Source organism: Macrotis lagotis, chromosome X, assembly GCF_037893015.1.
Source record: "Macrotis lagotis isolate mMagLag1 chromosome X, bilby.v1.9.chrom.fasta, whole genome shotgun sequence".
In the NCBI taxonomy this organism is placed as follows: domain Eukaryota; kingdom Metazoa; phylum Chordata; class Mammalia; order Peramelemorphia; family Peramelidae; genus Macrotis; species Macrotis lagotis.
In genome coordinates this window covers 601,536,064-601,563,232 of record NC_133666.1, presented here as the reverse complement: position 1 = coordinate 601,563,232, position 27,169 = coordinate 601,536,064, and the positions used below count along the sequence as shown (strand labels likewise).

The 27,169-nt window shown below is 32.7% G+C and overlaps 1 long non-coding RNA gene across 2 annotated transcripts in view; it reads left to right on the top strand.

Annotated features, from left to right (window-relative positions):
• LOC141503363 (uncharacterized) overlaps positions 1 to 27,169 on the top strand; it is a 41,763-nt gene that overhangs the window by 12,793 nt on the left and 1,801 nt on the right. The window contains exons 1-2 of one of the 2 annotated variants that reach the window (XR_012472827.1): positions 13,812 to 13,886; positions 25,197 to 25,324. This is a non-coding gene — a long non-coding RNA (uncharacterized LOC141503363). Of the gene's footprint in view, positions 1 to 13,811; positions 13,887 to 25,196; positions 25,325 to 27,169 lie in introns of those variants that run through there. The other variant, XR_012472826.1, reaches the window with a different exon arrangement.

Here is a 27,169-nt window from a genome sequence, read left to right as displayed (position 1 = left end):
AGGGGAAAAAAGGCGAAAATTACAAACAAAAGGGAAAATAACATGGAGGGCAATAAAGAGTTAGTTATAACTTTGAATGTGAATGGGATGAATTCTCCCTTAAAACATAAGTGAATAGCAGAGTGGATTAAAATCCAAGCTCCTACACTATGCTGCTTACAAGAAACTCATCTGAAGCAGAGAGATACATATAGAGTAAAGGTCAAAGGTTGGAGTAAAATATATTTTATTTCAGCTAAAGTGAAAAAAGCATCAAAAGAGATAAGGAAGGAAACTATATCCTCCTAAAGGTATCATAGACAATGAAACAATTTCTATAGTAAATATGTATGCTCAAAGTGGAATAACATCCAAATGCTTAGAGAAGTAGTTACAGGAAGACATAGGCATCAAAACTCTACTGGTGGGAGATCTCAACCTACCACTCTCAGATTTAGATAAATATAATCATAAAATTAATAAGAAAAAAGTTGAGGTGGTAAATAGATTGTTTGAAAACCTAGATATGATAGATTTATGGAGAAAATTGAATGGGGATAGAAAGAAATATACTTTTCCCCCTGCAGTACATGGAACTTACACAAAAATTGACCATGTACTAGGGCATAAAAACCTTATAATCAAATGCAGAAAGGCAGAAATAGTGAATACATCCTTCTCAGATCATAATGCAATAAAAATAACATGCAAAAATGGGCCATGGAGAGATAGACCTAAAACTAATTTGAAACTAAATAATCTCATTTTAAAGAATGAGTGGATCAAATTCAATATTAGAAAAACTGTAAGTATAATTAATTATATCAATGACAAACCTATCAGAAATAGTATGATGATATCAATAGAATTTGAAAAAGCTTTTGACAAAATACACTAACCATTCTTACTAAAAATGCTAGAAAATATAGGAATATGTGGACTGTTCTTTAGAATAATAAGCAGTATATATCTGAAACCAAGCATTATATGCAATGGGGATAGGCTAGAGGCATTCCCAATAAGATCAAGGGTGAAACAAGGATGTGCACTATTACCACTACTATTTAATATTGTATTAGAATTGTTAACTACAGCAATAAGAGAAGAAAAAGAAATTGAAGGAATTAGAATTGGGAAGGAAGAGACAAAAACTCTCATTCTTTGCAGATGACATGATCGTATACCTAGAGAATCCTAAAAAAATCATCTAAAAAAACTACTAGATACAATCAGCAACTTTAGCAAAGTCTCATAAACTCTCATAAATCTTCAAAATTTCCATATATGACTAGCAAGATGCAGCAGAAACAGCTAGAAAGAGAAATCCCATTCAAAGTAACTTCAGACAAAATAAAATAACTGGGAGTCTACTTGTCAAGGCAGACTCATAAACTTTTTTTTGTTTTGTTTTTAGGGTTTTTTTTGCAAGGCAAATGGGGTTAAGTGGCTTGCCCAAGGCCACACAGCTAGGTAATTATTAAGTGTCTGAGACCGGATTTGAACTCAGGTTCTCCTGACTCCAGGGCTGGTGCTTTATCCACTGTGCCACCTAGCCACCCCCTCATACACTTTTTGAAAACAGTTACAAAACACTTCTCACACAAATGAAATCAGATTTAAATAAATGGACAAATATCAACTGCTCATCGATAGGCTGAGCAAATATAACAAAAATGACAATTCTACCAAAACTAAACTACCAGTTTAGTGCCCTACCAATAAAAATTCCCCCCCAAAATTACTTTTATGAGTTAGAAAAAATTGCAAGTAAATTCATATGGAGAAATAAAAAGTCAAGAATCTCCAGGAATTTAATGAAAAAGAAAGTGGCTTAGCCATACCAGATCTAAAATTATATTATAAAGCATCAGTCATCAAAACTGTCTGATATTGGCTATAGAGTGGTAGATCAGTGGAATAGACTAGGTACAATAGCAGGAATTGATTTTAGTAATCTGCTGTTTGATGACCCCAAAGAGTCCAGCTATTGGGGTAAAAAACTCTCTTTTTGATAAAAATTCTTGGGAAAATTTGTAGTATGGAAGAAACTTGGATTAGACCAACACCTCACACCCTATACCAAGATAAGATACAAATGAATACAGGATCAAGACATAAAAAACAATATTATAAGCAAACTAAGAGAACAAGGAATAGTTTACCTGTCAGATCTATGAAGCAGTTTATGAGCAAGGAAGAGATGGAGAACAACATTAAAAATAAACTAGATATATTTGATTACATTATATTAAAAAGCTTTTGCACAGACAAAACCACTCTAACCAAGATCAAAAGAAATGTATCACAATTGGGAAACAATTTTTATGACTAGTATTTCTGACAAAATACTCATCTCTAAAATATACAGAGAACTGCATCAATTATTTTAAAAAAAGACAAGCCATTCCCCAATTGACAAATGGTCAAAGAAAATGCAAAGGCAATTTACAGAAGAGGAAATCAAAGTGATCCATAGTCATATGAAAAATTGCTCTAAATCTCTAATTATTAAAGAAATTCAAATTAGAATGTCTCTGAGGTACCACCTCACACCTTTCAGACTGACCAATATGACCAGAAAGTACAATGATTAGTGATCAATTTGCAAGTAATTGTTTAATTAATTCAACAACAGCTACTTATAAACATCTACTATTTGGAAAGTAGTATGTTAGACACTAGAGCAGATACAAATTTTAGTTAAGAAAGATGTTCCCTGTCTTCCTCCATGGAGTTTATGTTCTAATTGGGAAATCTGGGACACTGATACATTGTTGGTGGAGCTCAGAACTTATCCAACCTTTCTGGATAGCAATTTGGAATTATTCCCAAAAGGCAACAAAAATGTGCATAATCTTTGATTCAGCAATATCGCTACTGGGTCTATACCATGAAGAGATTATGAAAAAGGGTAAAAACATCACCTGAAAAAAATGTTTATAGCAGCTCTGTTTGCGTGGCAAAGAAATGGAAACTGAGGGAATGTACATCAATTCAGGAATGACTTAACAAACGGTGCTATATGTATGTGATAGAACACTTATTCTATTAGAAACCAGAAGGGATGGCAATTCAGAGAAGCCTGGAAGCATTTGCATGAACTTCTGCTGAGCAAGAAGAGCAGAACCAGAAGATAATTGAATACTCTAACAACAACATGGGAGTGATGATCAACTTTAATGTATTTGTTCATACTAACAAGGCAACAGTCAGGCATAATTTTGGGATATCTGTGATGGAGAATGCCATCTGTATCCTGAGAAGGAATTGTGGAGTGAAACAAAGACCAAAGACTATTACCTTTAATTTAAAAAATGCCTTATTATATAATTCTTCTATATCTCATACTATAATGTTTCTTCCTTAAGGATATGATTTCTCTCTCATCACATTCAACTTCGATTAATGCATAATATGGGAATGGTGTAAAGACTAGCAAACTTCCTTCTGGGGATAGGGGGAGGGAAGGAAGATGGGGGGGAATTGTAAAACTCAAAATAAATAAAACCTTTCTAAATTAAAAAAAAAGTTCATAAAAGAACAACTGGTGACATTTTAAAAGGCAACTAGATAGCAGAGTAGATAGAGTACCAGCCCTGGAGTGCAGAAGACTTAAATTCAAATCTAGCCTCATACACTGATTAGGTGACCCTGGGAAATCCATATTACCCTATTTGCCTCAGTTACTCATCTATAAAATGAAGATTAATAATAGCACCTCCCATCCAAGGATGTTGTGAGGATCAAATGAGATAATTTATTAAGCTCTTTCTACATTGTCTGTCACATTTCCTGACTTCAGGTCCAGAGTTCTTTCTATAAGAGGTAAACTGGTGATGTAATACAAAGAGTATTGGACCTAAAGGCACAAAAATCTAAGCTCAAACTTAACCTCAGATTCTTACTAGATATGTGACCCTGGGGCACAAATCATTTTTCTCAACACAATTTTCTTTTCTGTAAAATTGGGTAGATAATAGTACTTCTTAGGTTGTGAGGATAAAATGAAATTTCATATATATATATATATATATATATATATATATATATATATATATGACTCAAATTCTATGTCTTCACACCCTTTGAATACAAGGCAGGGGTTACATGATAGAGGGAGAATGGTTTGATGAAATATTTCTACTTTGGGGGGAAATGACCTCTCTCTCTCTCTCTCTCTCTCTCTCTCTCTCTCTCTCTATATACATATATATATATGTTGATATTTAAATCAATATAAATTCTATTACTGTCACATCACACAGCATCACTTTGTAAAATTTCTTTCAGATCAAGTAGTAATTTATATGTTTTCTGTGATCATTGATCATAGTCAACATCATACCTGGAAAAGAACATGGCATTTGCAATAAAGTGGCATTTGCCACTTAATCTGTGATTTTGAGAAAGCCATTTAATCTCTCAGAATCAATTTCCTCATTTTTAAAATGAGGGCTTGAAAAAGAAGACCTTTACTATCCTTTCTAGATCAAATTCTATGACTTCACACCCTTTTGAATACAAGGGAGGGGTTACATGATGGAGGGAGAATGGTTTGATGAAATATATCTACTTTGGGGGGAAATGATTCAAAGAGGAAAAAAAACTTAATCAGAAGACATGAGTTCAAATCCTGCTACTATTTCTTTGCCATCTATGAAAACTTGATCCTTTCATCTCTGCTTGGGTTCAGCTAGATAGTCTCCAATGTGATTTCTAGTTCTAACAATCTCCATAACCTTTTGAAAATGATCTATTGATATGTTTTAGTAAAGTCATTGATAGGTATAAAAATGTGGTTGCTATAAAGTAAGGGAACTGGAAATGATACTACTTCTCTGAAATATGCTCTTTTTATATTGTGAATGATGACAGCATATGTGATAGCATATTATGGTTCATAAATCACCATATACATATATATATATATATATGTATATATATTTATATATTATCACCTGATCCTCACATGGTCCTGTGAAGTAGGTGCTGCTAGCATTATTTTTTCTCATTTAAGAGAAAACAAAATTGGTTATTATCAGAAGCTAATAAGCTTCAGAAGCTATATTGAAACACAGGACTAATCCACATGAGGGTCTAGGAGTCTTTCTATGAAACAATAATATATTGCAAGAATAATACTTACTAATTGAATAATTACTTGCAAATTGATTATAAATAATGTGTTATTATTATAATACTCATAATTATTCACATTATTATAATAGTCAATGATTAGTGATCAATTTGCAAGTAATTGTTTAATTAATTCAACAACAACTATTTATAAACATCTGCTATTTGGAGAGTAGTACATTAGACACTAGAGAAGATACAAATTTTGGTTATGAAAGGAGTTTCCTGTCTTCCTCCATGGAGTTTATGTTTGAATTGAGGAATATATGACATATGCACAATTATCTAGAATATTACCTGATACATGATTTGGATAATGGTGAGGTGTCATCAAAATATAGATAGTAGCCTGAGCAAAGTTTTGGTGTCAGAAATGTGGGGTATGTGAATGAGAGATAGGAAATCCTTCAGATAAAATTGGAAAGGTAATGTATAATCAAACTGTGAAAAGTCTAAAATACTAGGTTACAAAATTTGAACTCTAATTGGTAGACAATAAGGAACTAATGAAGGTTTTAAGTAGAAGATAACAAAAATATGATTACTGTGAATAGTAAAGTGATGAAGGCATGGCCCAAGATGAAATCAGTGAAAATAGAGAGAGGATGCACGTAAAGAAGTAGAAATGAAGTGATATGAAAATTGAGAAAGAAGGAAGAACTGAAGATAATAGCAAGGGTTTGCTTACAAAAATGGGTAAATGACAGAAATAATGATGCAGAAGAAAGAATAGATTGGAGAGCAAAGATTTACTTGATATTCTTGAACATTCTGAGAATGGAACATCTAGGAAGAGGTGGGAATCAAGGAATCAAGGAAATTGCTATGAAAGGGAGTATTGGAAAAGAAGAAAGCCAAGCAAACAACCATGGAGAATGTAAAACGAATGATTCAAGCAAATGAAGGGGAGTCAGAGAAGTAAAGAGAGAATGTATGCTTGGTTAAAGAGGTAAATGAAGGAGAATGGGATGATAATGAAGAAAAGAAAGAAAAGTGTAGCTACATAGAAGCAAATATCAATAATGACAAAAGAACATAAGTTTAGGATGATCAAATCTGGGAAAAGATCATTTGATTTACTGTTTTAAGGTCATGGGTAACTTCTGAGAGAATGATTTCAAGAATCGTAGAAAGGGAAATCAGATTGTAAAGGGTTAAATGAGAGTAAAAGTGACAAACAAGCAGAGATATCAGAGGAAATGAACTTTTGCTTTTAAATTTGACTATGAAGAGAAAGAGCAAGTATGATAGCCAACCTTGTATTTATTGAAGTAAGATAAAGTTCCATTTGTGAGAAGATAAAATAATAATAACACCAATAATAAGATTAATGCATGGAATATTGCAAAAAAAAAGCAAGACCACATAAACTGAAGTATTACATTGCAAAATTCAGGCTATAAACTTTGGAGGAGTTAGGAAAAAAGTATATATTGCTAAGGACTGTAATAGCTGAGGAACAGGTTCAGGCAAGAATGTCTTGAGAGTTAGGAGAAGCAAAGGGAAAAGAGAACTATGCTTCAGTGTTAATACCAAGAAGTAAAATTAAGGTAGCTCTAGATTGTTTTGATCAATGATTTGGATGACAAGATAGATGACATCATTTTGTAATAGCAGGCAACAAAAAGTTAGAAAGAATAGTTAAAACACTGGATAGTGAAATTAGTATCTAACAATTTCTTGACATGTTATACATTCTGGTCAAAACAAATAAGATTTAAAATAATTATACTGCATTTTTTATACACATTCATTACTAAATAAGCCCCCCCCTTTTCCCCTACCCAGTAAATTTCTATTTTTACTTTAAATAACAATAAAAATGGATCAATAAAACTTAGCAAAATATCAACCACTTTTGAAAGCATATATAGCATTGAATAATTGTACCAAAGATTTTTCAAAGTGGGGAGGAACATGTACTTCCTCATCTCTTCTCTATAACCAGGGTTCATCTTAAATATACAGTTTCTGTTTTGTTTTATTTTTCCTTCCCCTTCATGATTATGATGCTTTTTGTATATTATTTGGCTATTGATAATTATTTTACTCTGCATTAGTGAAGGGTTTTTCCTTAATTATATATACTTCATTCTTCACCATTTGTCTACTCATGTTTCTCTTAATTATTTGTATTCATCTTTAATTGCTTGGTATTAGTAATGAATTTCTTCCATGTATCATGACTTGTTTAGCCATTTTCTCAATTGAGGGTCACCAATTTTATTTCTAATTTGTTGCCACAACAGGATGTCATTATTATTTTAGCATAACATGCATTTTGGTTTCTATCTCTGTTATTCTTGGATCATATTCATTGAAGTGACATATAAGTAGCAGATGGGATAGAACATTACTTCTAAACTCAGAAAAACCCAAGTTCAAATCTGGCTCCAGATACTTATCAGCATTGTAACAAGGGGCAAGTTACTTCACCCTATTTGCTTCACTTTCCTTATCTGTAAACCGAATTAGAAAAGCAAATGGAAAATTATTTCAACATGTTTGCCAAGAACACTCCCATGGGGTCATGGAGAGTCACACATGACAGAAAAAAAATGAATAAGAATGGATTACTGAATCAAAAGGTAGGAAGTTAATTTTTACATAATTCCAAATTGTTATCCAGAGTATTTAGCTTAATTCACAACTCTATCAATAGAGAATTAAATTGTTGGTCTCTTTCCAACTCTTCCAAGGTACACTATCTGGATCTTTTATGATTTGATATTGGAAATCTTTTATTTATCTGCCTAGTGATTTCAAACAGTCTTCAATAGCATCGTTAGCAATTTGTTATTCTTCTTTTGAAGATATTTATTTATATCCTTTGACAGTAACTATTGGGGAATTATTCTTGGTCTTTTACATTTATGAAAATCCCCTGTATAACTTGAATATTGTACCTTTGTCTTAGATATTTTTGCAGCTCTTTTTTTCCATTCAATTCTATCCCTTTTTAATCTTAGGTTCACAGATTTTTGTTTCTGCAAAAGCTTTTCAAATCAAAGTAATCACAAATGTCTGTTTTATCCTTTGTGATCTACTCTATCCTTGTTTGCTTAAGAATTTTGTCTCTTGATATTTTTGAAAGATATCTCAATAAATTTTGTTCCAATTTGTTTAATAAGATATTCTCTATCCAAGTTGAGTAACTATTTGGAACTTATAGTAGATGATGTAATATTTTGTTCTAAACTTGTGTTTTGACAAATGTCTTTCTAGTTTTCCTGGTACTTCTAATCAAATTGGATATCCTTCCTCAAGAATGTTTTTTATTTTTAGGTTTACCAGAGGGTTATATAATTATGTACTTTAAAATTTTAGTCACTTTCAGATATGATATCTATGCTTTTAAAAAATAATTTGACATCTGAAAGTATACACTTTCCTTAAATTTTCATTATTTCCCCTGTGAGTTCAAAACTTTCCCCCCAGAAATTGTTATTATTATTATTATTATTACTATTTTTACCAGGTTCTATAAAGCAACCTCTTAATACTTTCAGTGCTAGAGCACTGCATCTGTAAATTAATTTAGGGAGTATTGTTATTTCATTATCTCATTGTTATTTAATCATCAAGTGTAAACAACTTGTTAATTAGCTAGACTTATTTCTAAAAGTATAACAAATTTTTTAAATTTTTGAATGTGATTTCAAAGATATACTCTCACATATTTTATGGATTATGTGATCTTTAAAACAGAATAACTGTTCTATCATTTCTTTTTTGTTATTTCTATATAGAAATTTTGGTCAATCTGTGGTTTTATTTTTATATGATTACTTGAATGAAAATTTATTGTCTCATTTAGTTTACTTGATGATTCTCTACCCCACCTCAACCACATTCACAGAGTCATGTTCTTGATCTTGGCACAATCTACAAATGTACCACCTCCATGTCTAAGAATTCTAAATAAACCATTATGTCTGAAATTATTAAGCAAAGATGAGACAAAATCAGACTTGTATTTTGAAAAAATCACTTTAGTGACTGAACTGAAAGCAGGTTATACTATAATGGGAGAAAATTCTGGCAGTCAAGTCAACAGTAGGATATTGAAAAGTCTGGGTATGAAGAGATGAGGTACTATACTAGAGTTGTGTAAAGAACGGAAAGTGACAGTTGAATGAAAAGTGAAGTCAACAGACTTTATGAAAACTTTGAAAAAACAGAGGTGAGAGATAGTGATAAATCCAGCATGACTCAAAGGTTGTTAGCCTTAGGGACCAGGAAGATGGTAGTGCCCTTTCCAATAATAGGGGAGGTGATGAGTTAAAGGTTTGGGGGAAAGAGAGCAGGTTCTATTTTGTACATTTTGAATTTAAGATGTCTATTGGACATCCACTGTCAGGCAGTTGAAGATTCAAGATTAAAAATCAGAAAAGCAATTATGGAAAGTAAGGTAGATTTGAGAATCATCATCAGGGAGATGGTAATCCAATTCATGGGAGCTGATGAGAGAGATCTCATCAATGAAGAGAGATCTAAGGAGAGATGGAAAAGTTTGAAAAAGTCACTATAGAGAGGGGGATAATGAGATAATGACAGAGATTAAGTAAAATTGGCTAGCAGCAGAGAGCAACCAGTGGAAGCTTTGGAACATAAATTGATCGATTGATTGATCTTCTCCATCTTTGTTCAATAGCACATCTATAGGGATAAAGAGAAGGAAGTGAATGATAGGAGTAATCCAAGTCAGGGATTTGGCTTAGTGAAATCAGAGATATGATAAAAGGACTAAAGATTCAAGAGAGGAGCACAGCATAGAATTTAATTATTGCAGCAAAGGGTCAAGATGGGGAAAAGAGAAAATAGTGTGAGGGAGAAAACCTGGTAAAGAATTGAGAAGTCATAATGGGAAAGAAGAATAAGGTTTTATAAAGGAAGGAGAAGTGAAAAGTCAATAGATTATGATTGGATAAGAAAATTACAGAATTCTTGATCATGGAGGTGGTGCTTTAGTAGATTATGGCAAGATCAAGAACATGACTGTGTGTGTGTGTGTGTGTGTGTGTGTGTGTGTGTGTGTGTGTGTGTGTGTGTGTGTGGTTGAGGCAGAGTAGAGGAAGAGCTCAGGAGAGGTGAGTAGGTTGAGAAACATGATGTTTAGGGTATTTGAGGGAGAATAAATATGTATGTTGAAGCCCCCTAGTGTGAAGGTGAGAGCTTGTAGAAGAGAGCAAAGTTGTAAGCTAGGTATCAAACTCACTGAGAATGAAAGGAGAGTGACCTGGATGCCTCTAAATGACTACTAAAATTCTGATTGAGTAGTAGATATGAATAACATTACCATCCAAGGAAGTGAGTGAAGGAGGAAGGGGGAGAATGGAAGTGACAATGGGGAGAAAGGAGAATTCCATTTCCCCAACCTCAAACAGAGGAGAAGGTGCAGCCAATATTGATAAGGGTAGCCAGGGAAGCCATGTCATTAGGGGAAAGTCAGTTTGCAAATGGAAGAAGTGTGAGGGGGAAAAAAGATGAAGGGAATAGGCATTCCAGATATCACAGTGGAAGGACTGTTTGGAGTTAGAATAAATTCAGGGTGGGAGGTTTAAAGGGGTTGGGAAATCAGGTAGTAAAGGGTGAAGATGAAGTTTGAATAATGATATACACAGGAGTTCAAAATCACTGGGATTTGAAGATTATGATCAGGTATGAATTTGTCCATCTTTGAGAAGGGAATGACGCTTTGCAGTCCTCAAAGGACAGACCTTAAAGAGCTGGGAGAACTGAAGTGGAAGTGAGGGTTACGTGTTTTTGCACTGGAGATTGCAGAGACTTGACTGGCAGCAGTAAGTAGAAAACATATTGGTGCAGATGGAAATCATTGCTTTGGGGCAAAAGGAAAATGTTTAGCTAGCTAAACATTTCCTCAGGGGACATTAGCAGGCTTCAAATTGACTCAAATCACTCCCCAATTTACTCATTTTTTTTTTCAAGTTTGTTGCCAAAATGATTTTTTTCTAAAGCTTAAGTTTGATCATTTTACTCCCCTACTTAATAAACTCCAGGATCTTCCTACTACCTCTAATAAAATACAAACTTTGTTGTTGATTGACCTTTATAACCTGGCCCCAACTTATTTTTCCAGCCTAATTTTACATTGCTCCTCTTTCCATACATTATAGTTCAGCCAAATTGATTTTCGTATTGTTTTCTAGGAAACAATATCTTCATATCACTACACTGACTATACTGTATACATGGAATACCCTCTTACCTCAAGTCCAACCCTTTGGATATTTCACTTCCTTCATAGTTTCATTCATATACATAAACTTTCCTTAGAAAGCCTAACTTTATTGACCATAGCACCAATTGCTAGTATCTTTCCTCACCAAACTTTGTATCGCTATCTATGCACTTTGTCTCTTCCAATAGACTGAGAGCTCCTTGATGAAGCTCTTTTTATCTTTTTATCTGTTCATTTTAACAGAAGGCATGGCACTTCACAATGTCCATTTTTCAAATATGTGTATATATATATATATATATATATATGCAATCACGCACATGAATATGTATGCACGTATGAAATATATTTATATGTGTAAATATCCATGTAGTTTGGATTTGTATATTATTTTGCTATTTGTTTTCCTATTGTTGAATTGTCCTTGCATTTCTAGTATAAATCCAGATTGCTTATAGTGAATGGATTTTGGATATATTGGTATAATAGTCTTCCTCTTTTTTAGTATTGTACTTAAGATATCAGTGCCAATATTCATAAGTGTCAGTGAGCCATAGTTTTCTTTCTTTGATTTATACATTTCTGCTTTAGCTTCAAGGACCATATTTATTCAATAAAGAGAACTTAATAGATTCCATTCCCTCTCCCTTTCTGGGATTATTTGTATACATAAGGAAATAATTTTATAGAATTTAACTGAAAATCTGCAAATCTAGACTGTTAGTTTATTATTCGTAGAGTTCCTTTATTATTTATTAAATTTTATTTCTAAGGTGTGTTAAGATCTTTTCATATTATGTTAAATTTTCATATTTTATATTCTTGTTGATAATCATGTCATTTGCATTTTTAATTTCATTAGTATATAGTTCTGTACAGTAGGTTTTGCTAATTTTCAATTATTCTTTGCTGTGATCTCTCTTTATTCTTTTTTTATCTTTGTAATTAGTTTTTTTCCTGTCTTTTAAAAATATATCCTGTTAGTTGAAGGCTTGTTGATTTCATTAGTATTTTAAATGAAAGTTTCAGTTATTTCTGATGGCTTTCTGTCTTTCATTAAATATTTCAATGATTTTTTACTTTGCTTTCAGAAATATAATTTTTCCTTTTTAAAACTGATTCAGCAAAATTTTTCTATTTTCTAATTACTGTCATTACTTTTTACATTATTATTATTTATATTGCTTTTTTGAGCTCATTATTTAGACTATTTAGAATCAGAATTTGATCCCCATTTAGGTCGTTATTTTTTAACTATTATTTCTAATATTAATTATTTTATTTGTGTGAATGTATGTAATAATGATTTCTGTCTTCTTACAGTTAAAATTATGTTTCTCTTTCCATGTGGTACTGAAAAAGGAGAAGCTTCTTTAATGTCCCCATTCAAAAGATACCCACTTTCCCAAAAATTTTTAGTTCTATTTCTTTTTTGTTTCATTTTCTGTTAGATTTATTCAGTTCTATGAAATAAATATTTAAATCTCCTGACATGATTAGTATTACTAACTATGTCTTTTGCATTAAGTGCTGTGATTTCTTATCTTATTTCCTTTTCAGAGTTGTTTTAATCATCCTGGATTTTCTTGCTATTGTTATATGATCCCTCGAGAATGTATAAAATTGTCTTATTTCTTGGGAGTGTTTGATATACTTTCCTTCATAGTTTTCTGGTTTAATAGGTTACATCCTTTATTTGAGTTATTACTCATTTTTCTTCTGCTTTTATGAGTCTCACTGGGGTTTATTTGCTTCAGAGCTAAGATTATACCTGGCCTTTTTCTCCTGGACTTCTTTGACTTTCAATCATTTTCTTGAATTTCCAATAGCTTCTCTCCAGCTTCCCCTGCTTACCCATAGACTTTTTTCTCTTTTGCTATTGCACATCATTCCACTTTATACCCTGCTCCACCCTAAGACTCTTCCAAGGGAAAATAACTAGTTTTATGCCCAGATTCTGAGGGAAGAGGCCTGGCTCCAGTAGTGTTTCTAAAATCCTTTTTTTGTCATAAAGTTTCCCTCTGTTCTTTTCTGTGCTGCTATCATGTCTCCAGTTTGCTTTTCCAGTTGAACTTTTTTGCTTTGTGTGGCTTAGCAATATCTTCTACCTTTTGAGGGATGTGTATGGGTTAAGACTGAGTCACTATCATGTAGGGACCGAGCAGAGATTCCACAGCCAGTTCTTGAGGTACAAGCCTATGAGATTTTTTGAGTTGACTGTGCTTGATGCTTAATAAAATCTCTATTTTAGTTGCCCAATGTTATTTCATGAACCTTTTTACCATGTTTCTGAATTTTTATCTTGTTATCACAGTTACAGCTGTTCCATTTGTTGTATATTTACTTTTCTAAAGTTTTCAGGATACAGAGTTTGGCAGGAAACTGCTTCTCCACTGAATTGCTGATTTTCTGAATTGTAATAGACTTTAATAGGTTCTCTGTTTTGTCTCTTCCTTCTCCAATCTGTCCTCAATGCAACAGTTAAAGTGAAATAATTTTCCTGAAGCACTGTTTGGATCATGCCATTCACCTACTTAATAATAAGTACCAGTGATCTCCTGATATTCAGGTATGTATGAATCCCCAGAAATGGTCACACTATTCAGAATCATACTGTAATTTCCATTGAACTGAACTACCAGAATTTATGCTTTGTTAAATAGTTAATAATTAAAATTGCATTAATGAAGACTTATTTGTATCTGGGATTATATTTCATTCCTTTTAATTTCTATTTTCATACCTTATGGTAGCCCTAATTAATAGTATATGTGGTATGTAATTTATTTATAAAGAGATAATTATATCCACATTGAGAAATACTCAAACTTTTTTGCTTATAATGGTGTAAAATTGACAGTTTAGAGACCAGTTATATGGGAAGAATATCTTATCTATTACATTGCTCCAAAGATTTTATTCTTCTTCTTCTCTTCCTTTTCCAGATCAAATTTTTCATTTTTTCTTTTCCTCAAAATTCCTGGAACAATTGAGAATTCACTTTTAAGCTCACAGATTTTTTTATACTGTGTCCCTTTTATTTTACCATTATAATGCTTTTAAATTTTTAAAGGAATTCTTCATTCTTCCTGATAACCTGGGATTAGAAGCAATCCTCTAGTATGTTTATTTTCTTCTCCAGTGCTTCCTACAAAAATTTTCAAGCAGTAGATTAATAGGGTCATTTATTACTATGAATTGTGTAACTAATCTATTCTACTGTTCCACACTCTTTTTCTTTTTCTTAGTCAGGATCTTTTTGTTTTGATGATTCTCACCTTGTAGTATAGTTTGAAACTTGGTACACCTAGCTCACATCTTTCTTTCTTTCTTTTTCTTTTTTCTTTCTTTCTTTCTTTCTTTCTTTCTTTCTTTCTTTCCTTCTTTCTTTCTTCCTTTCTTTCTTTCTTTCTCTTTCTTTCTTTCTTTTTTCTTCCTCTTTCTCCCTCCCTCCCTCCCTCCCTCCCTCCCTTCCTTCCTTCCTTCCTTCCTTCCTTCCTTCCTTCCTTCCTTCCTTCCTTTTCTTTCTTTCTTTCTTTCTTTCTTTCTTTCTTTCTTTCTTTCTTTCTTTCTTTCTTTCTTTCTTTCTTTCTTTCTTTCCTTGTTTCTTTCTTTCCTTCTTTCTTTCTTTCCTTCTTTCTTTCTTTCCTTCCTTCTTTCTTTCTTTCTTTCTTTCTTTCTTTCTTTCTTTCTTTCTTTCTTTCTTTCTGTTGTTTTTAATGAGGCAATGGGGTTAACTGACTTGTCTAAGGTCACACAGCTAATAAGTATCAAGTGTCTTAGGTCAAATTTGAATTCAGGTCCTCCTGACTCCAGAGCTGATACTCTATCCACTGTGCCACCTAGCTACACCCAGATGGTTCTTTACTTTAAAAAAAAATGATTCCCTTGATATTCTTGGCATTTTCTACTTTGAGAGGAATTTTGTGATTATTTCTTCTAGCTCTATAAAATGGTTCTTTGGCAATTTGAGTTGTATATAAACTTAGGTATAATCATAATTTTTATTCTATTGGCTCAGATCACCCATAGTTAATTGCTATTTCTCAACTTCCTTAGATCTGTCTTTATTTGTGTGAAAAGTGTTTGATAATTTTGTTCATGAAATTCCTATGTGTATCTTGGCAAGCAGAGTTCCAACAATTTTATACTATATATAGTTTCATAAAATGAAATACATTTTTTATCTCTCTTCCTACTGAACTTTGTATAATATATAGAAATGTTGATTATTTGTTTGAGCTTATTTTATATCCTGTAATTTTGCAAAAGTTATTTAAAAATTTCAACTAATTTTTAGCTTATTTTCTTTGATTTTCAATTTATATCATCATCATATATCTATAGAGGGTAGATTTGCTCTCATTGCCCATCTTTATCCCTTCAAGTTGTTTTTTTCTCTTATTGCTGTAGCTAGCACTTTTAGTACAATGGTGATTAATAGTGATAATGTGTATCCCTATTACAGATAATGCTTGCTTTTGGCTTTAGATAGATATATTTTAATACTTCACTTATTCATATTCTTTTTAGTGTTTTTGAAAAAACCAGGAATGGTTGTTGAATTTTGTCAAAAGCTTTTTATGCACCAAGTATACATAATATGTTCAATTTGTAGCAAGTTTTCCTAATAATGAGTAAGACCTGCATTCCTAGTACAAATTCCACCTGATTATAGTATATGATCTTTGTTGTATTTGTCATGATACTGTGGTCTTCTTGTTAATATTTTATTTACATTTTTTTTATATCAGCATTCATTAGGGAAATTGGTCTTTAGTTTTCTTCAGTTTTGCTTTCTCTGATTTAGGTATCAAAACCTAAATAGCAGAAAATTGGTAGGACTCCTTTGTTTGCTATTTTTCAAATCATTTTAAAGTATTAGAATTAATTGTTATTTAAATGATGGCATTCAAAGGTGAATTCATTTAATCCTGGGGATTTTTTCTTGAGGGAGTAAATTTTTGCCTTGTTTAGTTTTTTCTCTAAGGTAAAGATATTTGAGCATTTCATTTCCTCTTCTGTTAATCTGGGCAATTCATATTTTTGGAAATGTTTATTCATTTCATTTAGATTGTCAGTGAACAAAATAACTTCTAATGATTGCTTAAATGTCATCTCCTTGAATGGTGCCTTCACAATTTTCTTTTCGATATATGTAATTTTTTAACCGAATCCATTGATAATTTATCTATTTTATGGATTTAAACAGTTCCCATTTTTCTTTATTTTTTAAAAATTGCCCATGCTATTATTCTCTCATTTGATTTTCAAAATTTTTATTTTTATATTTAACCAGACATTTTTAATTTGTTCTTTTTTTAATATTTTTAATTGCCTGCTTAATTAACTGATGTACTCTTTTTTCTATTTTTTATTGATATACGCATTTAGAAAAAATAAATTTTTTCATAAGAAGTGCTTTGACTTGGGGTGGCTAGGTGGTGCAGTGCATAGAGCACTGTCCCTGGAGTCAGGTGTAGCTCAAATCTAGCCTCAGACACTTAATAATTGCCTAGCTGTGTGGCCTTGGGCAAGCCACTTAACCCCATTTGCCTTGCAAAAATAAAAAAAAAGAAGTGTTTTGACTCTATCCTACAAATTTAGGGTGTTGTCTCATTGTTGTCATTATCTTTAATGAGATTATTTGAAATTTCTATGGTTTGTTTTTTGACCTATCATTCTTTAGGATTAGGATGTTTTGTTTCCAATTCATTTTAATTTATTCAGTCAACATTCTTTATTGAGTAATTTTATTGCATCATTGTCTGAAAAGGATGTACTTCCTATTTCTCCCTTTTTTAATTTGTAAGAGTTTTCATTTGTTTTTAATATAAATGTTCAATTGTTGAAGGTTCCAAGTACAGCTGAGAAAACAGTATACTTTTTTCCTATAGCCACTGAGTTTATCCTAGCTGTCTATCATATCTAACTTTTCTAAAAGTCTATTTATATCCATAACTTCTATTTATTTTGTGATTAGATTTATATGATTTTAGGTGGGGCAAATTGCAATCCCCCATTAGTGCAGGTTTGCTATTTCCTTTTGTAATTTGTTCTAGCTTTTCTTTTAAGGATATGAATATTATGCCATTTGGTAACTACATGTTTAATATTGATACTCATTATCCATGCTACTTTCTTAGAAAAATATAGTTTTCTTGATTGTATCTTTTAATTAGATCTAGTTTTGTTTTGTCTTTCTCTAAGATCATGATTGCTACCCCTGTCTTTCTTACTTGATTTGAAGTTTGAGTGATCAGCTCCAATCCCTTTTTTAAATTCTGTTTATCTTTGTTTCAGATGTATTTCTTTTAAACAATATTAGATTCTGATTTCTAATCTATTCTATTATGCAGTTTCAATTTATGCATGTTTTCCATTTCTCATTTACAATTATAATTGCTGTGTATTTTTCTCCATTCTAGTTTCTTCTGTTTAGTCTTCTCTCTTTCTTTTCACCTTGTCTCTTCCTAAATGTGTTCTTTGCTTCTGACCACTGTCTCTCTTAATTTTATTACCCCACCTCTCCCCTAGTTACTTCCTCTTCTACTTCTTTGTTGGGTCATATGGATTTCTATAACCAAATAAGGGTGTATTATATATATTTGCATTTGGAACCAGTTCACAAGTGAGTAACGTTGAAGTTTTTCTCACTTTCTTCCATATTCTTCTTCATTATAAAAACTGTCCCTTATATACTTTTTATGAGAGATAATTTTCCCCCTTTTCCTAGTATATCTCTCTTTCTCAACCTTCCATTTTTGTTTGAGGCAATCCCAACATAACAGGTGAATAATACTCAGATTTTCTGTAAAAGTATACTCTTCACTGCTCTAAAGATGATGATAAAAGTCTTGAGGATCACATGTTTCAGCTTCTCCTTTGGAAATGTAAACAATTTAATCTTATTAAATTCCTCACGATTTCTCACACAGGTTGATCTTTTTATGTCTCCCATGAGTTCTGTGTGTGAGTATCAAATTTTCGATTCAGCTCTGTTTTTTTTTAATCAAGAATCTTGGAAGTGTTCTATTTCATTTAGATCATTAACTTTTTTCCCTGTAGGATTATATTCAGTTTTTTCAGGTAGTTTATTTTTGACTATAATCATAGTTCTTTAACCTTCTGGAATATCATATTCCAAGTTCTCTGCTAATTTATCATGATAGCTACTAATTGTTGTGGGATCCTGATTGTAGTTCCATGGCATTTTTTTTTTTTACAATTACATTCAATATTTTTTCCTAGATTTGGGAGTTCTGGAATTTGACTATCATATTCCTGGGAGTTTTCATTTTGGATGTGATGACTGGTCTTTTTCTAATTTCTATTTTGACATCTGGTTCTAAGATATCAGTGCAGCTTTCCTTTGTAATTCCTTGAAATATTAGGTGTAAGCTCTTTGCCTAGGATCATGGTTTTCAGATGGAACCAGTTCTTATATTCTCTCTCCTTAAACTACTTCCCAGGTCAGTTATCTTTCTGTGAAATATTTTACATTTCCTTGTTTTTTTTGTATCTTTTGACTTTTAAAAAAATGTTCCTTGATAGATCATGGAATCATTAGTTCCACTTGACCGATTTTAATTTTTAAGAAGTTATTTCTTTAATGTGGTTTTGCATCTGTTTTTCCATTTGACCAATTCTACTTTCTAAGAAATTATTTTCTTCAGTGAGATTTTGTTTCTCTTTTATACCATTTGACTTTTTCTATTTTCCAGGAGTTATTTTCTTTGATGTATTTTTGAGGAAAATAGATACCTACATTGCTTAAACATTGGGGGATCAGTTGTTTTTCCCCCTTCCAAGTCACAGTCTCAGAATTGGAAAGAATCTCTGAGGAGGTCTACCACAATCCCAACTTGAATCACCTCTAATGAGCTGTTGACCAGTGGACGTTCTTTTGAAGATTCTTAGTGCTAGGGATTCTGCTCCCTTTTGAGGTAGTCAATTCCATTTTTGGACAACCCTAATTGTTGAAACATTTCCCCATGGGAAGTACTAATATATCTTTTTGCATACCATTTCTCTGGCTAATCAAAACAATAATTCCAAAAATGAGAGGAAGGTATATAAAGACAATTTTTAGATCAATATAAGGGGAAAAAAAGGATGAACTTCTAAATTGGAGCTTTCCAGCAAGAAATGTTGCTTAACTTTGGGTATAATGATTGCTTGATCAATAGAAATCTTGAAGAAAAGACTCATTGGTCATTTATTTTTATGCCATAGAGGAAATATATTCTTCAGTGATATTTGGACCAGGTCACAGTTGTTTAAGCTTTTTAGTATTATGGGCAGCTTTGAAAGTCTACTAAAACTTATGGGCCCCTTCCTAGAATAATTACATTATTATACATTAAATAAATACATTAAATGAAATATATAAAACTATATGGGAAAGCAATTATATTGAAATAAAGATGTCATTTTCCCTATCCAAGTTCATAAGCATTCAAATTCTATGCATGGAAAGTTCAAAGGCTTATAGACTCTGGGTTAAAAATCTTTAGACTAGGTTTAGCTTATAAGGAGAATTTTGTCCTCTCATACCTTGACCTGCCTAGTAGTAAGCCCTTTTAGTTTCATAATCTTAGCAAGTTATCATGATATGACTATGTTCATGAGTATGGGCAGAGAGATGGGAGTTGGCCAACACTAATTTTAGAATGAAAATAAAAAATATAGAACACACTGATCAAACCTACCAGTGTCTAACTGGCATTAAAGTATATAAGAGACTTGTCTACTAGATAAGCAGAAAGTGCTTTGAAGATATGAGTATCTATATGTGTAAAGAACTAAAAATAAATTTGGATTTATGTTTCAACCTTTTTAATTTTTCTTTTATATATATATTACCTTATTTCTTCTGATACTATCACCAACCTAATACAAACCTCCTGTACTGCATGCCTGAACTATTACAATAGGTTTCTGGTTAGTTGGACTGCCTTGACTTTCTCTAATCTGGTCCATCCTTCATTCAGTTGGTAATTACTAAATTACTAAAATGCAGTTCTGATTGGGACATCTCTCTTACCCACTCAATACACATCATTCAATAAACTCAATAAAAGCATCCAAAATTCATTATCATCTGCATGAAATACAAATCTTTTGAAATTGATTTTTAAAATCTTTATACTAACAATTCTTCTTATATTCTAAACTCATTACACTTAATTGTTTCATGTACTCTGATAGTAACACTGTCTTTCTTGCTGTCCCATCCATAAGAAACTCCACATCCCAACTGACTATTTTCATGGACCATTAGTCATGTCTGGAATTCTCTTGCTCCTATCTAGATATTTTTTTGCTTTCTTAAAGTTCCAGTTATAATTTCTCCATTCACAAGAAGCCCTTCATAGTCTGTTTTAATATCTTTCCTCTAAGACTACTTCCAATTCATCCTGTGTATAGCTTCTTTATACTTGGCTGTTTGCATTTTACCTCTAACTTTATACTTCAAAGATAACAAGGACTGTTTTTTGGTTTCCTTTGTATAACTGATACTTAGCACAGTGTTTGACTCATAGCATACTCTTAATAAATGGTTGTCATATGGCAATAGAAAGCATCAAAACAGAATAGCAGCAATATGAGTGGATGGTCTACTTTCTGATGATGGGCTAGAACAAGCAGGAAGAGGTGTGAAGGGGCTGAGTGGATTTCCAATATGCATTTATTTCTATTTAATGTCTTTCCATAACCAACAGCTGAGAACAGCTTTCATTTCTATTAGGATTTTGGCAAGAGATTTTAAATTATGGATAAAAAACAGCTGAGGATGCTAAAATTGCATACATAACAAGGGAAGGACTGCTTTAAATTAAGTTTCACTGAGGCAAAGCCAAGATAGTAGAGTAAAAGAAGCAAGTAGCCAATACTCTTAACATTTTTCTTCAAATAACTTTAATATATTACATGTTAAATCTAACTCTAATGTGGGCATAACCAAAAACAGCTCAAAGTGAGATATTTTTCTAGCTCAGAGTAACTTAGGGGAGCAGAAAGAGAGGTCTATGAATCTGGGATAGGCCCTGGCCAGGAGCTCAGCATAGCAGCAATAGCCACTATGGGTCTTGAACATTAGGGCAGTGTAGCAGGAGCTCTCACCACTCACAGATAGTAAGGGGATTAAATATCTGGTCAAAAAAGAGATTAAAGGGGTCCCCTGTGCTAGCACTGAATACAGGATCATGAATCATTTCACAACCCTATTGCCCATTACTTAGTTTCCATTAATAGTTTCAGAGTTAAGAGGAGTGGTAGCATTTATCAGCACAAAGGAGTAGAGGGCCTACCTAGGTATGAGTTTCAGTTCCAAAAACAAAAGGAGTTCTGACTATAAGAGAAGAGGGGTCTAAATTGGCTACAAATAGCTCACAGAGCAATGACTATACCTCTCATCACATAAATTTAGAAGCACTAAAAACTTACAAGTCACCAGCACTAGCTATGAAAATAGCAGGATGAAAAAACCTGAAGCTTGAGAACGTCAGGACCCATTCAAAGGTGGGAAGATCCCAATTCTAACATAAAGTTCAAAGTCAAGAACTAGGTTAGAAGAAAGAGCAAACAACAACAAAATCTAAACCTGACCATAAAAATCTACAATGATGATAGGGAAGTTTAAGACACAAAGTCAGAAGAAGACAGCAACATAGAATATCTGTAAGTCTTATTAATTTTTTTTGCAAGGCAATGGGTTTAAGTAACCTGTCCAAGGTCACACAACTAGGAAATTATTAACTGTCCGAGGTTGAATTTGAACTCAAGTCCTCCTGACTCCAAGACTGGTGCTTTATCCACTGTGCCACCTAGCTGCCTTCCAAAACATCTGTTAAGTCTTAAACAAAAATTCAGATTGGATATAAGCCCAACAAGAATCCCTAGAAGAGTAAAAGAAGGAGGAAAAAGGAGAAAAAATGATTTTTAAAATCAAATAACAAATCATAGAAAAAATCAACTATCCCATTAAAAATAATGACAACCATGAGATAGGCATCCCAAAATTTATAGGATGGAGCCAAAGCAGTTCTTATAGGGAAATTGCAGTTTCTAAATGTATATATGAATAAAAGATAGAGTTTACCAGTTTATTGCTCAGAAACTTTAAAAAACCTTACAAATGACAAGAACAATTGCAAGAAAATTAGGAAAAGAGAATTAAAACCTTGATAAAAAGAAGTTCAAAAATATACTCCTATCTCCCTGCCCATTCATGAATATGGTTGTATCATGATAACTTGCTAAGCTTATGAAATTGAAAGTGCTTACTACTAGGCAGGTCAAAGTATGAGAGGAAAAAAGTGTCCTTATAGGCTACATGTAGTCTAAAGATTTTTAACCCAGAGTCTATAAGCCTTCGAACTTTCCATGGATAGAGTTTGAAGTGCTTATAAACTTGGATAGAGAAAATGACATCTTTATTTCAATATAATTGCTTTCCCATATAGTTTTCTATATTTCATTTAATGTATATATTTAATGTATAATAATGCAATTATTCTAGGAAGGGGCCCATAAGCTTAAGTAGACTTTCAAAGCAGCCCATAACAATAAAAAGCTTAAGCAAGTGTGATCTAGTCCAGACATCACTGAAGAATACATTTCTTCTATGGCATAAAAATAAATGACCAATGAATCTTTTCTTCAAGACTTCTATTGATCAAGCAATCATTATATCCAAAGTTAAGCAACATTTCTTGCTGGAAAACTACAATTTAGAAGTTAATCCTTTTTTTCCTTATATTGATCTAAAATTTCTCTTTATATAACTTGCTCTCATTATTGGAATTATTGCCTTGATTAGCCAGAGAAACGAGCAGAAGCCGCAAAAAGCCATACTGGTACTTCCCATGAGGAAACATTTTAACAAATAGAGTTGTCCAAAATGGAATGAACTACCTCAAAAGGGAGCAGGATGCCAAGCACTAAGGATCTTAAAAAGAAGACTGAATGACCACTGGTCAAGACCTCCTTAGAGGTGATTCAAGTTTAGATTTTAGTAGACTTCCTCAGAGATTCCTTTGCAATTCTGAGTCTGACTTGGAAGGGCAGAAAAAACAACTGATTCCCCCAATGTTTAAGCATTGTAGATATGCATTTCCTGAAATATTTATTGCAAATGATGTCCATCTACTCTCTAGTCACAATTTTTCAGTTTTCAGTTCTAATGAACAGCAATAAATTATATAATGTTAATGTCAATTATCATAGTAATTACAAGACAGCAGTCCCCTTAAAATGATAATTGATGATAATTGCCTCCTGGTTTAATTGGTTTATAAACAGAATTGACTGTGTCAATAGGAATCTAAACATTTCCTCAAAATGAGGAGAAAAACAATAGCAAAGAAAATATTTCAAAGTCATTTCTGAGTTAATCATGGATAAAGAAATGTAGCCAGCATGCCCACACATCTTTTCAGGATGCTGGGGAGGGCCAGCATCACTAAGCTTGAGATTCCCCATGTGCTAGCAAGGATTATAGAGGGAGCAAGAACACCAGGCAGGATGATACGAATGCCAGGAATTCTCTCCAATCTCTATTGGAACCATGTCTATTACTGCTTATGTGCCAACTTACTTCACAGCTTAAATGGCTGCCAATTTGCAGGATACATAGTTAGCTGCCTAGAGATGCAGGGAATGATGTGAGAATGCCTATCACCAGCTGTCAGGAAACACACCATTACCCAAGCACCATGACAAGGCCAGCCCAAGACAAAATGACAAGAGTTAGCAAATGTTCTCAGGATCTTGAATCCTTTTGTCATTGGTTGTCAGTCCTTCCACATTAGTTTGGTAAAGGGAGAAGAGTCTATATCAGAAGAGAATAAGTGGAAAGAAAAAAAAATGATGTATCCCTGGGCAATAATAAAAAGATAACATTGGGGTTATGATAATGGACTTTGAATATCTGAACAAATGTTCTTTGGAAAGAGTATTGACTCATTCTTCGGAGGACAAGACTAAGAGAAATGAGTGGAAATTATAGAAAGTCAACATCAGCTTTCTTTAATAATTAGAATTATGTGTTATGCAATGGATTAGACTGTCTTAGGAAGTAGGTATTCCATCCTATTTGAAGATTTTCAGCAAATTTGGACACTTGATGAAGGTGTCATGGTTTGATTCTAATTTACATAAGAATTATTCTATAAAGCTTCTGAGCTCACTTCCAAATTTCAGGATTTGAAATTCTGTAATTCTTACACATCCTTAACTTTTGGCAACTATTTCTTAAAGTGCTCTCAGAAAACATAGAATATGAAAATGAAAAGGGATTGATTAGTCATGATTAAAACTTGAGATGACTTGGGCAAAGTTACACAACTAATTACTCTTACAGCACTGGAAACCACTTTCATTCTGGACTCCACCTGTACTATTTCTGTGCCAAACTGAATTGTCTCTGCATTTTGGAATCTTTTAAAATGATTTTATGTGGTAGGAACTTGTATTTATCTGCTTACATTTTTCTTTATTAAACAGAGTGGAAATAAAAAGTTAGTGATTAGGCAGATATACATGAAAGACATTTCCCAAGTCTCTATTCAGCATGAAGGATTTCTTATTGTCTGAAACTGAGCCTTAATTCCAAATTTATCTATGAACTCACAGGAAAATCACAAATCAGAATGAAGTTTTAGAAAGAACCCTGAGCAGTATTATCACAATAAAATAGGCTTTTGTCCTGGAGTACAAAGCTAAAACCAGAAAACTGTATTTATAGTAGAAAGCTCAGTACCATCCTATCTGAAAATGGGCAATTTTAAATACATATTATTTATACATATTTTTATAAATTTTCCTTATTAATAAATTAACTATTGAATTATTAAATTATAACATTGGCCTCCAGAGTATATGGAAGAAGAGATAAGAAGAGGAAGAGGGAGCTAAGGCCAGTTTTGGGGACAATCATGGGATTCTAAAAACGTGGAGCCAAGTTGTTTCAGGGGTGAAGAAAGCTAGGAAACAAGGAAGAAGGTAAGTAAGCTGATGTCTAAAGTTGGAGTGAACTTACCAGTGAAAATTTTCTAGAGAGTAAAAAAAGGTAGTACTTGGACCACAACTCAAGGGATACTTCCTGAGAAAGTAAATTGCTTAAGAAGCTAACCAGAATAAATAAAGCCTGAGGCCTAAACCAGAATCTTTTTTATAACCTCATCCACTCAGTCAGCACTATTCTCTGTTACATTTCCTAATCCTGTCTCCCATTATTAAAATATCCCTACCTAGCTATTCTTACTCTTAGGACCCTTGCAGTTAACAGACTTTAAAATAATAAGCTAATTTAATTGTTTGAGATATTGGTATTAGGTGCCAATAGCTATTAAAATGCAAATGATATCCAGGAAGCTTGAGTGATTATTTAATAGTTTAGCCTAAAGTGAGATTCTATATGGTAATTGTGGTGGGTGTCAGGGTCTCTTAACATCTGACTGCAAAGGAGTCTGTGTCCTTTGCAATAGACACACTTAGCAGCATATTGAAGGTTTTTTCAAGGGTTCAATTATTGCTGACTTTACAGTACAACATCATCACTGTCTGATTCTATTGGTACCTGCTCTTCTTTAAGACTTTTGGCAGCCTGTGGCACAAGGCTTTCTCCTGTTCACATACACATACAGGAAAAAGACATTCAAGAAACCAGACTCCCCATAGATCTACAATGTTATCACACAGAGGTGTCATTAGTTCTGTTACTCTCCCTTGTGTCTAAGCAGTAAAGTCTGCAGTATAAAGCCCAGCTTAGAAAATACCAAATGAAAATTAAGCAAGTTGTCATTTTCTTTTAAGTCAACTATTAGGAGAATAATTTATAATAACATTGTGAAGAAAATTAACTTTCAAAGACTTTAATCACTGTAATGACCATTCTTGATTCTGGGGGACTATTGATGAACTGTTACCCACTTCCTGATAGAGAGGTGATGGATAAAATATACAAAAATAACAGATTTTTGGACATAAACAACAGAGAAATTTGCTTTCCTTCATTACATGTGTGTACTTGGGTTTTTTATTTTTCTTTCCTTTTTGCTTTAAAGGGTGAAAGAAAAGGAAAGAACAACACATAGTAGTGTGGCCTCAACATTTAATTAACCTTGTAAAGGTTATTAGTTTTAGATCTTTTGACTGTTAGATTTTCAAATGGGCAGCAGTGTTTGTTTTTTTTTTAAACAGATCAGGGTACAAGGAACATTAGTGGAAAGACCCCCAAGGTAATATCAAAAGACGAAATGAGGTCACTATAAATAATACATTGAGATATCTACTCCATGTTCAAAGTCATGATTCAAAGCATGCAAAGTTGCAAAGTTAAGCTTCAAAATCATGGTGTAGTATAAACAGGATGTCTAGGGTTTTTAATTCTTGGTCAGAGTCTAACTTTTTGCTAGTCATTTAACCTTTGACATAAGTATAATAATATGTAAAGTGAGAAGACTGAACTGAGTAACTTTTGAGGTTGTTTTAAAGTTCTAAATCTATTTGTAGAACACTGACAGCAGTCTGATGCCAAAGCTAGATTCAAAGGTTAGAAGGAATCACAATAAAAGAGCTAGAGCTGAGAATAAGGAAGAAAAATGAGGTAATAAAGAACTATTGCTTTATATAAAATATAATGTTTGAGGTTTACCACAACTCCTTGGAGAAACATTAGTATTATCCCCATTCTACAGATAAGCTTTTAGCTTTTGAAACAGTGGGACTTCCTTATTTTCTGACCATTTGAAAATGTCCTTGGCCATGATGTAGTCATGTTTTGAGCAGTAGGTCAGGAGACAAGGCAGGGCACAGACCTGACTAGGGGACTCTCCAGAAACAATG